Here is an 18,265-nt window from a genome sequence, read left to right as displayed (position 1 = left end):
TCTGGGTTCAGTGAGCCTGTGGCTTAGCCTTAAGCTTCCTCAGCTTGGACTGCTCATTAGACTGAGAAAGCCCAAGGCTATGTCTTGGACTTGCAGCCAAAGCAATACTTTCACAAAGAATGCTCCATAGCACACATTGATAAGAGCAAGAAAAGGAACCGTTGGAAGAAGAAAACAGAAAAAAGTGTGAGACTGGACTGCAATAAGGAATTGCTTTGTTATATTCCTAAAACAGTATTCTCAGCAGTGAAAATATGTTTTTAATCTTCTTTAGTGTTTTGAAGCTTATAGTGTGTTTGAAAGCCCCAAATATCAATTTACAGATTTTCAAAAAAAGTCAAGGCACCCAGGAGACACTTCTTTACTGCTTGGCAGATGTGATGTTTAAACCATCACTTTCTGAAAGCAAATGAGATAAAAAGAGACAAACATCCAAAGCTGATTCAATATGTGGTGCATGAAGGGCAGAGCTGTGATACCTAGGCTTTATGGAGTGTTCCTGTTGTGATACACAACCACACATCTCTGGGAACCTTCTTTTGTGCCAACTGTGCAACAGCGATAGGAAGCACTTTAAAAAGTTTAACTTTATTTAATTATGTATGCTATATTTGTTGTTGATTTTTCATACTACTACAGAGCCTATTTAGATTTAAAGAGGCTCTCTCATCTCAGCAACCCCTTTTTGATTGAAGCTGTTCTAGTGATTGGCTGGAGACTGCAGATCCAGCTTCAGAAACCCCATTAATCAGCTGTCGTTGGTTATACGAGCATTGCAGTGAAAGTAAAGTATTACACACTGGGCATTCAACTGCAATACATGGACTGGGCAGGTCGACCAGAGAGAGTTTTTCACCATGGTCCAAGGAGTATTTGGGTCTGCTGTCACATAATCTAGCAGGGAATATCGGAAGGTGATGTTGGGATGGGAAAACCTACTTAAAGGTGTTTTCTCGGCAAAAACTATTGATGACCTACCCTCAGGATAGGTCATCAATAGTTAATAGCCAGGTACCCACCTCAATGAGCTGATTGCCCACCCTGCTGTTAGTGCAGCGACCTAGATGTAGGTTATATGGCACAGGAGAGGAAGTGGCTATTAAACTTCCGAATTTGTCCATGGTGTTGGAGGCAAAAATAGCGGAATAGCTGAAGTCAGCTCCCATTGAGCTCAAAGGCCATGCAGCCCACTAGGGCACTTCTTCTCCGATCTCTGTGATGACATCCCGAGCAACTGGTCTCCGGTAGAGCTGAGCGAGCGTACTCGGTTCGGGTGTTTTTGCACTCGAGCACCGCTTTTTCCGAGTAACTGACTACTCGGACGAAAAAAGTTTTGTGTCCGAGTAGTCAGTTACTCGGAAAAAGCGGTGCTCGAGTGCAAAAACACCCGAACCGAGTACGCTCACTCATCTCTAGTCCCCGGTGATTAACTATACTTTTTGCCCCAGAAAATCCCTTTAAGGAGGTGCTCACATGAGGCACAGATGCTGAAGACTTTCTGCATAAAAATCTGCATCATATACAATAGTGAACGAGATTTAAAAACTAATCCACGGAGTAAATTGACTGCGGGTGCAGATTTTAGATCTGCAGCATGCTAAATTATGCTGTGAATTGGTTAATGATTTGCAGCAGATTTTTTGCATGGACCTCAATGTGGAAGTCAAAGTCCAAAACAAATTCAAAAAGAGTTTCCGCAGTAAAGTCGTTCTGTGTGACGGTACCACAAGGATAGCTTTGACATGTGAAGAAATTTCTGCAAGACACACCTAAAGGCACAGAAAATGCTGCATGTATAAATTGCAAGCTATGGACCAGAAATCTGCATAGTAGATTAAGCTGCGTCTTATGGCCTATATACACGTAACGATTCTATCTCATAGTTCAGTCAAACTAATTTGAGCGATAATCGTGCAGTGTAAATGCAAAAAAATCACTCACTCTTCGTTCGCAAGTCGTTATCTCTGACTTTCAGTCACCATAAACCCATCGCTGGAGCGCGGGCGTGTTCAGAGTAAACTCTCTCCGCTGAGCTCTTCGCATAGAAGGTGAAACACTGAGCGAGAAGCCCGCGATCCAGCGGTGAAGTCTGTCTAAACACTCTGCACAAGCACTAACGACCTTAGCGGTGACATCAGCACTTGTGCAGTCGTTTAGCCGACTGTCATCCCATGATAAGGGCCATTATGTGCACGTGTGAAAGGTCCCCAAGGGTTTACATATTTACAATAGTGGTGATATTTTACAAAAGTTCAGAATACTAAAAATGTATGGAGGACTGAATTTAGTGTATATTTTTAGACTTTTGTAAATATATGGATAAAATTGTAAGGAACAAAATGACAGAAAAACTCATGAATGAAAAACACTGAAAATACTAAAAGGCTTTTTAAAAAAAAAAATAGTTGCATAGTAATTAGAGATGAGCGAACGTACTCGTTTAGGGCGATTTTGCAATCGAGCATCGCTTTTTTCGAGTAACTGACTACTCGGGCGAAAAGATTCGGGGGCGCCGGGGGTGAGCAGGGGGTTGCAGAGGGGAGTGGGGGGGGGGGGGGGGGGAGAGCCTTAAACAATGTATGGGACTGGCTAATCTGGGGTGTGAAATCTGAAGTATCTTACTATTACACTTAAGGCTGGTTTCACACGGGTGACAAAATTGTGCAATAGTTTCACGATGCGACAGCGCTTCAAATCACATGTATGTGAAGCTCATGCTTTCTAATGGGTTCCTTCACATTAGCGATGTTTTGTAGCCTGCTACACTGCAAGAAGAAAAATGTGGGTCGCTAAATATTGCTGCAATTTAGGAGCTTTTGTAGTCCATGTTTCCCTATGGAGCCTTCCTATGTGTTGTATTGCATTGCCCGAAAGAGCGGTTTTCGTGGGGCGCAATGCAACTTTTACAGTACAATTTCCTACTGTAAAAGCCCTAGAATAAGCCCTAACTGCATAAAAAATAAAAAACACTTTAGAGGTGCTGTCCAGCTCTGCCACACATCTCGTCGGTTCCCCGGCAGATTTGCTTGTAGTTTCCCCTCAGCGCTTTCTGGTCAGAAGTGTGAAAAACCCCGCCCCCAGGAAGTGCTGTCTGTGATTGGCTGAGCTGCGGCGCTCAAGAACCAATCAGAGCCAGCTCTCGATGAACCAATCACAGACAGAATGGGCTTTGAGCAGAGTGGAAGGGCATGTGCATAACCACTGCTCCCTCAACAGGAGGAATGAGGGTGGTGCCAAAGTCAGGACCCCCATTGTAGTAAATGTGGGGGTCCCAGAGGTTGGACAATCAGCCATTAGACTCTTATCATTTAAAATAAAGAAAACCTAAATTAGAAAGCTGGGTGTGTTGAAGCTGTACTCCTAGGTGCTGAAGATGACATAAGACAAAATAACCTCACTTACAGAACATTCTTCTGTTCTTTTTGTTGGTTTACTATTTAGTTGGAATCTGATGAAGCTGGCCTGATGATCTATTCTGTTGTATTCATATGAAATCTGACAAAAAAGACCCTTCAGTGTGCCTCCTTATGAAGTGTAGAGTTTATAAAGCTATTTAATGGCCATATTTAGGAGTTCTTTAATGTAACACAATGATAGCACTATAGTTACTATAATATTCCCAGTTCTGGTATATCAATCTCTGAAAAGGATCAAAATATATAGACAAATCCTGTTACTGAGTTGTCAGTATCAGTACTGTACAGCAGAGGGCAGCAACAGGTTGTCTAATGGATTTCAACTGCGGCTACGACACATTGTAATACTGTTATATGATGCTATATGATTTTCAGAAACTTGTAAAACACAGCTGCTTCTTCCAAATAATGTAATCAGAATGTTTTATTAGGTGATATTTGATTAAGTACATTTATATAGATCCAATGCTGAGATCTCAGTAATGGAGCATCCTGTGCCCATGCTTGCATTAAAAGAAGCCTCCAAATTGGACAAAATTTTGCCCCAGGCAGAGGTATATTACCTGCACTTGTTCACTCAATTCCAGCATTTTTTTCTGCCCTATTTTCACCCATCCAAGATTTTTGCATCAATTTTCTAACTACCTAATGGATGCTGTGCACTGCTGTCTGATTGGCTAATGCTGATCACATGAGCAGCTCTGGCAAATCAGACAGCAGGTATAGTGCATTGGAAGCCTAACACAGCCAATGCACTGTGGAGATTATGTAGCCTGAAGATCGTGTTGGCCAAATATGGGTGCCCGAAAACTGTACCCGGAATTGGTGGACTGGAGGGACAGCAGAGAAGAACAACTGCAGGTAATATACCCTCCTCCTATTTTGGTGCTGGTACAGAACCAGAGGGTCACTTTAAAATCCTGCACAACTGTTTGGCTGTATTTGTTCTACATAGGTCTGTGTGGAGTAGCAGCCACCACCAGACCACAGATACATCCGCCCTACAGATATAGGCACAATATGTAGAGAGGCGCATTTTACCTAGGCACAAAGAGACCTCTTGTAACATTTTGATTAGTTAGTAACAGGAAGGGCAGATAGATAGCACATTGCCATATTCTGGATCCTATGTACAGATCCAAAATATGGTGCTGATAGAACTCTATAGGAACATAAACACTGAACTATCGCTGCATAATGAACACCTACTCAATAACAGGTTGGTCTCCCTTTTTAGGCAATCACGGCTTTCAGAGATCAGGGAACAGATTCCACAAGCTGGTGAACATCCTCCAGACTTAGCTCTACCCATGCCCGCTGCAGCAGCTCCCTCAGTTGGTGCACATTTTGCAGATAAGTGGAAGCACATCTTACAGCTTTTTTCAGCGTATCACAAACCTGTACAATGGGGTTACAGTCTAGTGAGTTAGGGGGTCACAGGCAATGTGGAGAATTCATTGTTGATTTCCTCCAATCACTCAATAGTGATCTTAACTCAATGACCTGGAGCATTGCCCTTTTGAAAGTTGGCACTGCGGTCAGGGAAGGCATCCTGAATATTGGGTTTAGATGGTCAGCTAACAAATTCATTGAGCGTTCACCATTCAAGGATTGTGGTATGATGACCAGCGATGCAAGGCCATGCCAGAAACTGATCCCCAGACCACAACACCACCATTAGCGGCCTGTTGTATCCCAACGTTACACCCTTGGAATATGGCTTCATGCTGTTTGCGCCAAATGTGGACATGACTATCTATATGATTCAGCAGAAAACTGAACTTGTCCCTCCAGATGACCTTTTGCCATGTGTTCAAGGTGCATTGATGTCTTTTCTGGGCTCATGTAAGGTTTTTGGCAATGACATGGGATCATCATGGGCACTGTTGTCGCTCCGCAGCTATTTAACCCCAGTCGACACAAGGTACGACACATGGTTACAGTGAAAAGGTGTATAACTTCTCAACTGTTGTACTGCTGGGCCACTATGGCATGTTGTTGCTGAGATTCCAGGCGTGCCACCTGATGCTCATCTCTAGGATCAACTACACGGTACAAGCTGCTGTGTGATCTTCTGTTGGATGTCTGTCCATGGTTCAACCAGTCTTGGTACACTCTTGATATTATGGTTTTGGAACAGCCAGCAAGTGTGACTGTTTCAGAAATACTGGCACCACACCTCCAGGCAACAACAATCTGCCTGTGGTTAAAGTCACCATGTTTACCGATGATTGCCAAATGTTGCCTTCTGCTTGGCAGAGGAGAGGTCAGCACATTAACTGAGAGCAGATGGCCACACCGTCATGTGCTACTGCAATATTGATCACAAAATATCACATGAACTCTGTTCCTAATGCAGTGATCGTTCAGTGTATACATACTGCATATACAGACCCATAGGGACACTTTATGTAAAGCATCTATACATATGGATTATGTGCAAGAGATCTTAGTATGCTACCAGCACATATATAGTACAGTTGAAATATCAAAATATCACAAGAAACATCATTAAATATTGGGTTGTAACTAGAGATAAGCGAACCAACTCGTTTCGAGTAATTACTCGATCGAGCACCGCGATTTTCGAGTACTTCCGTACTTGGGTGAAAAGATTCGGGGGGCGCTGGGGGGTGGGGTTAGGCGTGGCGAAGCGGGGGGTAGCAGCGGGGAACAGGGGGGAGCCCTCTCTCTCTCCCTCTCCCCCCCACTCCCCGCTGCAACCCCCCACTCACCCACGGCGCCCCCCGAATCTTTTCGCCCGAGTACGGAAGTACTCAAAAATCGCGGCGCTCGGGCGAAAAAGGGGCGTGGCCGAGTACGCTCGCTCATCTCTAGTTTTAACCTAATAAAGGGCAAATGCGTAACAGGACCATTAGTAAGGGGGGGGGGGGGGGGCTGTATAGTCTCTCTATGATCTATAATATTACTTACAACTGAAGGCGGAGTTGGTGAGTACAGTACATAAAAAGTCCCAGTTGGAGACATTGCCTGGAGCTGTGGAGGAGTTCTAGGAGGTAAATCTGACACCCTGTCTGTCTAGTGAGTGTTTTATTCCAGTGTTTAAGCCAAATGAAAATAATTCAATGTTACTGAGATTAAAATAATTGTGATAAATTCCCTCCATTTTCATTAACACAAATTTCCACCGTACCGGTCATCTATTGTGCTTCAATGTTGTTTATACACAATTTCTAAAATACATTTAATTATTTTGAACATTTAAAGTGAAATTCCTGTAGTCTCCCATTGTAGTTCTTCATCAGTAAATCCTTGATATTCTCTTATACAGTAATTTGTGAATCCCATAACCAGGAAGTGATCTTCTGTGGGCAGCCGAGGACTGCAGGATGCACTTGGGGCTCCGGAGAGCAGAGAGAGGACCCGGACCGAGCCTGCTAGGTAATGTATTGCTTTTTTCCTATGTAATGCAGCTAGGTCTTATTTTCTGGGTAGGGCTTATATTTCAAGCATCCCTGAAAACCCCCCCAAAATCAGGGTAGGGCTTATTTTGGGGGGTAGGTCTTATTTTCAGGGAGACTGGGTATTTAGAAGTGGGTTATCATCCTGCTATGAAGAATAGGTAGTGTCAATCAGTTTGTAGCAGAAGTGCTGGTGATACACTTTAGCATTAGCTGTCAGGAATTTCATACTCCAATCTTTGCAAGGGGAAAATGACTCTGTTGAGCTGAAGCTTTTTTACATGTGCATTAAGTGTAGCTAACTTTTCAGGCAACTTAGGCTAATTTAATAACCTGTGTGTGTCTCATAAATCTTGTAATATAGATTCATTACTTTTTATTTTTTTTTACCACTAAAAATAAAGTTGGAAGTGCACCCCTCTGCAATCCAATGCTTAGCAGTAGGCATTTAGCTTGTCTAGTAACTGGGACCATATGACGTCTTCTAGGGTGTGGGCTGTCTTCACAAGCTCAGATTCCCTCCACTCACACAGCTCTCAGATCTGCAATCAGTGTGTACGCAATCTCTGCCTCTCCTAATCTTATATGATGAACTAGTAAAGCAGCTAATAAAGAACAATTCAATAAGAATTATGCTGCTTTGCCAACAGCAAACTGGATACAAATATAATGCCTACAGCATAAAGATAGGCGCACATAGCAGGTTAGGTAAATATAAGATCAGGTCAGGCAGATTGTACACACTGGCTGCAGATCTGAGAGCAGTGTGAGTGCAGTTAAGAAATGCTCTAATTTCTCAGTTGCTAGGGAAGCTTAATGCCTTACAACAGGCAATGGATTGCAGAGGCGGCTACACTTCAGCCTTGATTTTTAATGGTAAAACAAGAACATTTTAATGAAAGTATATTGCACGTGTGATAAGACACACAGGCTATTTACTGAGCATAAAGGGCAGAAATGGGGAAGGAAAAGTTAATATACTATCCGGGCTAAGCACGAGCAGAGGAGGAGCGGTGATGACAGCAAGGAGAGTAAGTACATGGGTTGGGGGGGGGACTATTTTTTCTGAGGGAGGAGGTGTTAATGGTGGCTGCTGAAGGGGGGGGGGTTGATTGTGGCTGCTGAAGGGGGGGGTTGATGGTGGCTGCTGAAGGGGGGGGGTTGATGGAAGCTGCTGAAGGGGGGCAGTTGATGGCGACAGCTGAGGGGGGATTGATGGCGGCTGCTGAAGGGGGGGTTGATGGCGGCTGCTGAGGGGGGGTTGATGGCGGCTGCTGAAGGGGGGGGGTTGATGGTGGCTGCTGAAGGGGGGGGGGTTGATGGTGGCTGCTGAAGGGGGGGGGTTGATGGCGGCTGCTGAAGGGGGGGGTTGATAGTGGCTGCTGAACGAGGGGTTTGATGATGGCTGTTGAAGGGGGGGGTTGATGGCGGCTGCTGAAGGGGGGGTGGGGGTTGATGGCGGCTGCTGAAGGGAGGGGGGTTGATGGCGGCTGCTGAAGTGGGGGGGGGTTTGATGGCAGCTGCCGAAGGGGGTTGATAGCGGCTGCTGAAGTGGGGGGGGGGGTTGATGGCGGCAGCTGAGGGGGTGGGTTGATGGCGGCTGCTGAAGGGGGGGTTGATGGCGGCTGCTGAGGGGTGGCTGATGGCGGCTGCTGAAGGGGGGCTTGATGGCGGCTGCTGAAGGAGGGGTTGATGGCGGCTGCTGAAGGTGGCGTTGATGGCGGATGCTGAAGGGGGGGTTTTGATGATGGCTGCTGAAGGGGGGGTTGATGGCGGCTGCTGAAGGGAGGGGGGTTGATGGCGGCTGCTGAAGGGGGGTTGATGGCGGCTGCTGAAGGGGGGGGGGTTGATGGCAACTGCTGAAGGGGGGATTGATGGCGGCTGCTGAGGGGGGGTTGATGGCGGCTACTGAAGGGGGGGTTGATGGCGGCTGCTGAAGAGGGGGTTTGATGATGGTGGCTGCTGAAGGGGGGGTTGATGGCGGCTGCTGAAGGGAGGGGGGTTGATGGCGGCTGCTGAAGCGGGGGGGGATTGATGGCAGCTGCTGAAGGGGGTTGATAGGGGCTGCTGAAGTGGGGGGGGGTTGATGGCAGCTGCTGAAGGGGGGGGTTGATGGCGGCTGCTGAAGGGGGGGTTGATGGCAGCTGCTGAGGGGGGGTTGATGGCGGCTGCTGAAGGGGGGGCTTGATGGCGGCTGCTGAAGGGGGGTTGATGGTGGCTGCTGAAGGGGGGGGGTTGATGGCGGCTGCTGAAGGGGGGGTTTGATGATGGCTGCTGAAGGGGGGGTTGATGGCGGCTGCTGAAGAGGGGGTGGGGGTTGATGGCGGCTGGTGAAGGGAGGGGGGTTGATGGCGGCTGCTGAAGGGGGGGTTGATGGTGGCTGCTGAAGGGGGGGGTTGATGGCAGCTGCTGAAGGGGGGGTTGATGGCGGCTGCTGAAAGGGGGGGGATTGATGGTGGCTAAAGGGGGGGGGGGTTGATAGTGGCTGCTGAAGGGGGGGGTTGATGGTGGCTGCTGAAGGGGGGGGTTGATGGTGGCTGCTTGAGGGGGGGGAGTTAATGGTGGCTGCTGAGGGGGGGTTAATGGTGGCTGCTGAGGGGGGGGTTAATGGTGGCTGCTGAGGGAGGGGTTAATGTTACTACTCGAGCCACTGTGGGGGTCACTTTTAGGGCTCGTTCACACGGGAGTAATCATATTGTGGTCGCACAAATACGCTGCATATTTGCGCCGTCGAAAATCGCTTATGCCTGCAAATTTGGGCACACACAAAAAAAAAAAGATGGGCCCACTAAACTGATGTGCGCAAATATGCAGTGATTACATAGGTTTCCTGTGCATTCACCACGTATTTGTGCGGCCCATTCACTTGAATGGCCTATTGGGGTGCATAGTACGCAACAAAATAGGTTATGCTGTGGGAAAATATAAATCATGTGAATGAACTCATTGAAATCAATGGCTTTTTTTTCACTTCATATTATGTACGCAAATACGCTTGTGTGAATAAGCCCTTACTGTACTGTCTTACAATCGGCCCTTTGCAGGTCATCATAAGCCTGATGTGGCCCTCGGTGAAAATGAGTTTGACACCCCTGCTTTAAGGTATTCTGGCCACATTTGTGCATTCCTAATATGGTCTAACCACGGGTCTCCTGACCCAAACTCTGAGCATTATAGAAATCTATGATGCTTGTAGTTTGGGTCAGCAGCCACAATCCATTTTCAACAGGAGCTTACATGTGGCTGGAATATGCTTGTCTGTCGCTGTCTAAATATACATTCCTACTCTCTCCTCTATAGCTTCTCTCCCCATAGCTGTCAGCAATGTGCAAGTTACTCGCATGGCCTTTGACTCTTTGAATTAGTTCACAAGGTGATGGCACTCATACATTGAGGTAGATAGAGGCATCCACATGACAGCTCTCATGCTGGCAGTAAGCTTTCCTCCTGGTAATACCTGGTGCTTATTGCAGGAGACTGAGTGACTTCTATGGTCATGTGCCCATCCATAGTCATCCATCTTATGGAAGGAGCAGTTAGAGCGAGAGAAAGAAGAGTAGCTACTGGGGGGGGGGGGGGGTAGGGCTACATGAACTCATCTGATTGGGGCAGTGAATTAATAAAAGTAAATTAATAAACTAATCCAAATCATATTTACAAAACATTTTTTAATATTTTAAAGTAGTCTACCCCTTTAAGCCTTTTATCTAGTTCCATTTTCAGTCATTTCCCCTTTCCCTTTTCCATGATACGTTTTTTTCCAGACAGTACACAGAATTAAATAGTCAAAGTGTCTGAATATTTAAAGGGTTTGTCTAGCCATTTAAAAAAGCAGACCGGTATTATTTTACCACCTTCCAGGACCACAGTTATTCTCTGTATTTCCTGGTTTCTGTCAACACAGACAAATGACCACTGCAGCCAATCACTAGTTGTGGCAGGTTACAGCTGCGGCCATTGATTAGCTACAGCAGTCACTGGACTATGGAGACAGATATAAGAGACCAGGAAGTACCAAGGGACCACAAGAGGATGCGGAAAGCATTAAAACAGGAGCGGTGTAAGGCAAGTATTACTACTATTATTATTTATACAACATTCTTGGTGTTTTTTTTTTTATTAAGTGGCCAGGCAAACCTTTTAAAGGGTCTGAGGGTACTTTCACATGTTACATTTTAATGTCATTTTTAAATCCAAATCCAGGAATGGATTAAGAATAGAGATGAGCGAGCATACTCGCTAAGGACAATTACTCGAGCGAGCATTGCCCTTAGCGAGTACCTGCCCGCTCGGAAGAAAAGGTTCGGCTGCCGGCGGCAGGCGGGGAGCGGCGGGGGAGAACGGGGAGGAACAGAGGGGAGATCTCTCTCTCCCTCTCTCCCCCCCCCCCTGTTCACTGCCGCAACTCACCGCTCACCCACGCCGGCAGTCGAACCTTTTCTTCTGAGCTGGCAGGTACTCGCTAAGGGCAATGCTCGATCGAGCAATTGTCCTTAGCGAGTATGCTCGCTCATCTCTAACTAAGAAGAAGAAAAGCAGAATCTTTTCTATTTACTTCCTATTGATTATGATCCATTCCAGGTCTTGGCTACAAAAAAATACATTAACAAACTGCCTCAAAACAAGTGCATGTGAAAGCTACCTGACTGCAGTTCTGACCAGTGGAATCAGCCTGCCACACTTTCAGGTGCTCTACCAGACATCTAGGCCACCACTAGTCTTTGTGTCCTTAGACCTCATATGTAGAGATGAGCGAACATACTCATTTCAAGTAATTACTCGATCGAGCACCGCGATTTTCGAGTACTTCAGTACTCGGGTGAAAAGATTCGGGGGGTGTCGGGGGCGGGGGGAGGCGTGGCGGAGCGGGGGGTAGCAGCGGGGAACAGGGGGGAGCCCTCTCTCTCTTCCTCTCCCCCCCACTCCCCACTGCAACCCCCCACTCACCCACGGTGGTGGAGGGCGAAAAAGGGGCGTGGCCGAGTAGGTTCGCTCATCTCTACTCATATGTACCGCCAAACTACATCTTCTTGTTCTGCTAACAAGTCTCAAGATTCTGAGACTCTTTCCCATTTTAGCAATTAAATATCACTTATTTTTAGTACCAGAAGACAGACTTCTAATTGCACTTCATTGCATTCTAACACATATTAAAGCAGGATATTATCCCCACCAGCAATTTATCACCTGAAAATGAAAGAGGATTGAAAGAAGAAATTATCCCATGCATTCTCTGAATGGAAAACTACAACAATATTTGGTTTGGCAATATGCAGCAAAATCCACAACACAGAATGGCTATCTCCTGTTACCAGGGGCATAACTACAGGGGATGCAGAGGATGCAGTTCAACCCGGGCCCAGAAGCCTTAGGGGGCCCATAAGGCCTCTCTTCTCCATTTAGCGAGCCTATTGTATGAATAAAGCATTATAGTTGGGGGCCCTGTTACAGATTTTGCATTGGGGCCCGGAAGCTTCAAGTTATGCCTCTGCCTGTTACTTTTATCATTCATTTCTAGGTTCATTGGGGCTTATTTACTACTACTGTCTAAAAGTTACACAGTGCAAACATATACTAGACAGTCTTAAAATGCTGAAAGATAAATCTGTTGACTTTTAAGTTTGTCTGATCTAAATTTAGACCACCTATTAGTTGACTTAGTTCACCCCAAAAAAATTGTTAAAATTTGAATGCAATTCAAAGCAATTTGGCTTTGGAAAGTGTCAAAAAACACGTAATAAAGGAAGTGTAAGACAGCTTTCTGGCATAATTTGTGACAAAAAACTGTCATAGTTTGAATAGTAAATAAGCCTCACTGTTCCTTTAAATCACGTAAGAGTGTTTCAGTCTTGAAAAGAGAGCCTCCAATGTAAGATAAGATATCTGTAACAAAAAAAGCAATCAATGTCAACTTCCTCAAAGGAGAAGTTCATTGTACTTTTGACACAAATATTTAACACTATCTGAGGTCTAAACAAACTTCCATCATTTTGACATTTCACATTCCTAACTTATTTACGCAATTTTTTCCATTAGTCAAACATGTGAATGATAATCACTAGAGATGAGCGAACGTACTCGTCCGAGTTTGATACTTGTTCGAGTATTAGCGTGTTCGAGATGCTCATTACTAGAGGCGAGCACCACACGATGTTCGAGTTACTTTCACTTTCATCTCTGAGACGTTAGCGCGCTTTTCTGGCCAATAGAAAGACAGGGAAGGCATTACAACTTCCCCCTGCGATGTTCAAGCCCTATACCACCCCCCTGCAGTGAGTGGCTGGCGAGATCAGGTGTCACCCGAGTATATAAATCGGCCCCTCCCGCGGCTCGCCACAGATGCATTCTGACAGAGATCAGGGAAAGTGCTGCTGATGCTGGAGCTGCTATAGGGAGAGTGTTAGGAGTGATTTTAGGCTTCAAGAACCCCAACGGTCCTTCTTAGGGCCACATCTGACCGTGTGCAGTACTGTTGAGGCTGCTTTTTGCAATGTTGCACTTTTTTTTTTTTTTTGTATATCGGCCGTGCAGAGCATTGTGTCCAGAGCATTGCGTCCTGCAGTAATTTTACATAGTCCACGGCCAGTAGTGCTGGTGAGGCAGGGACAGTGAAAGACATATCCAGTCTATATACGCAGTGGGCTTTTCCAAAGAAATTTGGAAAAAAAATCTATTTGGGCTGCCTGTGACCGTCCTGACTGTACTGCGTCTCTGCTGGGGGTAGTTGTCCTAATTCATACGCAGCCAGCTAAGTGTTGCAGCAGGCTTGCGCAAAATTCTTTCCTGGCTCTGCGTTGCCTCTTACATCATCGCTGTCATCCTGTCCAGAGTGAAACAGTCTGCAGTAATTTTACATAGTCCACGGCCAGTAGTGCTGGTGAGGCAGGGACAGTGAAAGACATATCCAGTCTATATACGCAGTGGGCTTTTCCAAAGAAATTTGGGGAAAAAAATCTATTTGGGCTGCCTGTGACCGTCCTGACTGTACTGCGTCTCTGCTGGGGGTAGTTGTCCTAATTCATACGCAGCCAGCTAAGTGTTACAGCAGGCTTGCGCAAAATTCTTTTCTGCCTCTGCTGTGCGTTCCGTAAGCGAAGTCAGACTCCAACCACAGGCCAATAAGCGGCACATTTAATTACAGCGTTCTGTTTGTGCACTACTGGTAATACAGCATGCTGAGGGGTAGGGGTACGCCTAGAGGACGTGGACGCGGGCGAGGACGCGGAGGGCCAAGTCAGGGTGTGGGCACAGGCCGAGCTCCTGATCCAGGTGTATCGCAGCTGACTGCTGCGGGATTAGGAGAGAGGCACGTTTCTGGCGTCCCCACATTCATCTCACAATTAATGGGTCCACGCGGTAGACCTTTATTAGAAAATGAGCAGTGTGAGCAGGTCCTGTCGTGGATGGCAGAAAGTGCATCCAGCAATCTATCGACCACCCAGACTTCTGCGCCGTCCACTGCTGCAACTCTGAATCCTCTGGCTGCTGCTCCTCCTTCCTCCCAGCCTCCTCACTCCATTACAATGACACATTCTGAGGAGCAGGCAGACTCCCAGGAACTGTTCTCGGGCCCCTGTCCAGAATGGGCAGCAATGGTTCCGAATCCTCTCCCACTGGAGGAGTTTGTCGTAACCGATGCCCAACCTTTGGAAAGTTCCCGGGGTCCGGGGGATGAGGCTGGGGACTTCCGGCAACTGTCTCAAGAGCTTTCAGTGGGTGAGGAGGACGATGACGATGAGACACAGTTGTCTATCACTCAGGTAGTAGTAATTGGAGTAAGTCTGAGGGAGGAGCGCACAGAGGATTCGGAGGAAGAGCAGCAGGACGATGAGGTGACTGACCCCACCTGGTTTGCTACGCCTACTGAGGACAGGTCTTCAGAGGGGGAGGCAAGTGCAGCAGCAGGGCAGGTTGGAAGAGGCAGTGCGGTGGCCAGGGGTAGAGGCAGGGCCAGACCGAATAATCCACCAACTGTTTCCCAAAGCGCCCCCTCGCTCCATGCCATCCTGCAGAGGCCGAGGTGCTCAAAGGTCTGGCAGTTTTTCACAGAGACGCCTGACGACCGACGAACAGTGGTGTGCAACCTTTGTCGCGCCAAGATAAGCCGGGGAGCCACCACCACCAGCATGCGCAGACATATGATGGCCAAGCACCCCACAAGGTGGGACGAAGGCCGTTCACCGCCTCCGGTTTGCACCGCTGCCTCTCCCCCTGTGCCCCAACCTGCCACTGAGATCCAACCCCCCTCTCAGGACACAGGCACTACCGTCTCCTGGCCTGCACCCACACCCTCAACTCCGCTGACCTCGGCCCCATCCACCAATGTCTCTCAGCGCACCGTCCAGCCGTCGTTAGAGCAAGTGTTGGAGCGCAAGCGCAAGTACGCCGCCACGCACCCGCACGCTCAAGCGTTAAACGTGCACATAGCCAAATTTATCAGCCTGGAGATGCTGCCGTATAGGGTTGTGGAAGTGGAGGCTTTCAAAGGTATGATGGCGGCCCCGCGCTACTCAGTTCCCAGTCGCCACTACTTTTCCCGATGTGCCGTCCCAGCCCTGCACGACCACGTCTCCCGCAACATTGTACGCGCCCTCACCAACGCGGTTACTGCCAAGGTCCACTTAACAACGGACACGTGGACAAGCACAGGCAGGCAGGGCCACTATATCTCCCTGACGGCACATTGGGTGAATTTAGTGGAGGCTGGGACAGAGTCAGAGCCTGGGACCGCTCACGTCCTACCCACCCCCAGAATTGCGGGCCCCAGCTCGGTGGTGGTATCTGCGGCGGTGTATGCTTCCTCCACTAAACCACCCACCTCCTCCTCCTCCTCCTACGCAACCTCTGTCTCGCAATCAAGATCTGTCAGCAGCACGTTGCCAGCAGTCGGTGTCGCGCGGCACGGCAGCACAGCGGTGGGCAAGCATCAGCAGGCCGTGCTGAAACTACTCAGCTTAGGAGAGAAGAGGCCCACGGCCCACGAACTGCTGCAGGGTCTGACAGAGCAGACCGACCGCTGGCTTGCGCCACTGAGCCTCCAACCGGGCATGGTCGTGTGTGACAACGGCCGTAACCTGGTGGTGGCTCTGCAGCTCGGCAGCCTCATGCACGTGCCATGCCTGGCCCACGTCTTTAATTTGGTGGTTCAGCGCTTTCTGAAAAGCTACCCACGCTTGTCAGACCTGCTCGGAAAGGTGCGCCGGCTCTGCGCACATTTCCGCAAGTCCCACACGGACGCTGCCACCCTGCACACCCTGCAACATCGGTTTCATCTACCAGTGAACCGACTGCTGTGCGACGTGCCCACACGGTGGAACTCTACGCTCCACATGTTGGCCAGGCTCTATGAGCAGCGTAGAGCTATAGTGGAATACCAACTCCAACATGGGCGGCGCAGTGGGAGTCAGCCTCTTCAATTCTTTACAGAAGAGTGGGCCTGGTTGGCAGACATCTGCCAGGTCCTTGGAAACTTTGAGGAGTCTACCCAGATGGTGAGCGGCGATGCTGCAATCATTAGCATCACCATTCCTCTGCTATGCCTCTTGAGAAGTACCCTGCAAAGCATAAAGGCAGACGCTTTGCGCTCGGAAACAGAGGCGGGGGAAGACAGCATGTCACTGGATAGTCCGAGCACCCTCCTGTCTATATCTCAGCGCGTTGAGGAGGAGGAGGAGGAGGGGGAGGAGGAGGATGAGGAGGAGGGGTAAGAGACAGCTTGGCCCACTGCTGAGGGTACCCATGCTGCTTGCCTGTCATCCTTTCAGTGTGTATGGCCTGAGGAGGAGGAGGATCCTGAAAGTGATCTTCCTGGTGAGGACAGCCATGTGTTGCGTACAGGTACCCTGGCACACATGGCTGACTTCATGTTAGGATGCCTTTCTCGTGACCCTCGCGTTACACGCATTCTGGCCACTACGGATTACTGGGTGTACACACTGCTCGACCCACAGTATAAGGAGAACCTTTCCACTCTCATACCCGAAGAGGAAAGGGGTTCGAGAGTGATGCTATACCACAGGACCCTGGCAGACAAACTGATGGTAAAATTCCCATCCGACAGCGCTAGTGGCCGAAGGCGCAGTTCCGAGGGCCAGGTAGCATGGGAGGCGCAGAGATCAGACAGCATGTACAGCACAGGCAGGGGAACACTCTCTAAGGCCTTTGACAGCTTTCTGGCTCCCCAGCAAGACTGTGTCACCGCTCCCCAGTCAAGGCTGAGTCGGCGGGAGCACTGTAAAAGGATGGTGAGGGAGTACGTAGCCGATCGCACGACCGTCCTCCGTGACGCCTCTGCCCCCTACAACTACTGGGTGTCGAAGCTGGACACGTGGCCTGAACTCGCGCTGTATGCCCTGGAGGTGCTTGCTTGTCCTGCGGCTAGCGTCTTGTCAGAGAGGGTGTTTAGTGCGGCTGGGGGAATCATCACAGATAAGCGTACCCGCCTGTCAACCGACAGTGCCGACAGGCTTACACTCATCAAAAAGAACAAAGCCTGGATTTCCCCAGACTTCTCTTCTCCACCAGCGGACAGCAGCGATACCTAAACAATACGTAGGCTGCACCCGCGGATGGAAGCATTGTTCTCTATCACCATCAAAAACGTGGACCTTTTAGCTTCATCAATCTGTGTATAATATTCATCCTCCTCCTCCTGCTCCTCCTCCTGAAACCTCACGTAATCACGCCGAACAGGCAATTTTTCTTAGGCCCACAAGGCTCAGTCATATAATTTTTGTAAACAATTTTTATATGTTTCAATGCTCATTAAAGTGTTAAAACTTGCACCTGAACCAATTTTTATTTTAACTGGGCTGCCTCCAGGCCTAGTTACAAATTAAGCCACATTAACCAAAGCGATTAATGGGTTTCACCTGCCCTTTTGGTTGGGCATGGGCAATTTTTCTGACGTACATTAGTACTGTTGGTACACCAATTTTTTGGGGCCCTCGCCTACAGTGTAATCCAATTAATTTTTTGCCCACCTGCATTAAAGCTGACGTTACATCAGCTGTGCTGGGCACTGCAATGGGATATATTTATGTACCGCCAGTGGCTTCCTGGCACCCACCCATGCTGTCGGTCCACACGGAGTTGTAACTGCATGTGTCCACTTCTAAAGAACCCCAGTCTGACTGGGGCATGCAGTGTGGGCCGAAGCCCACCTGCATTAAACATGACATTACCTCAGCTGTGCTGGGCACTGCAATGGGATATATTTATGTACCGTCGGTGGGTTCCAGGGAGCCACCCATGCTGTCGGTCCACACGGAGTTGTAACTGCATGTGTCCACTTCTAAAGAACCCCAGTCTGACTGGGGCATGCAGTGTGGGCCGAAGCCCACCTGCATTAAACATGACATTACCTCAGCTGTGCTGGGCACTGCAATGGGATATATTTATGTACCGTCGGTGGGTTCCAGGGAGCCA

This window comes from Eleutherodactylus coqui, chromosome 1, assembly GCF_035609145.1.
Source record: "Eleutherodactylus coqui strain aEleCoq1 chromosome 1, aEleCoq1.hap1, whole genome shotgun sequence".
Taxonomy (NCBI): domain Eukaryota; kingdom Metazoa; phylum Chordata; class Amphibia; order Anura; family Eleutherodactylidae; genus Eleutherodactylus; species Eleutherodactylus coqui.
Note: the sequence above shows the minus strand (reverse complement) of the source record.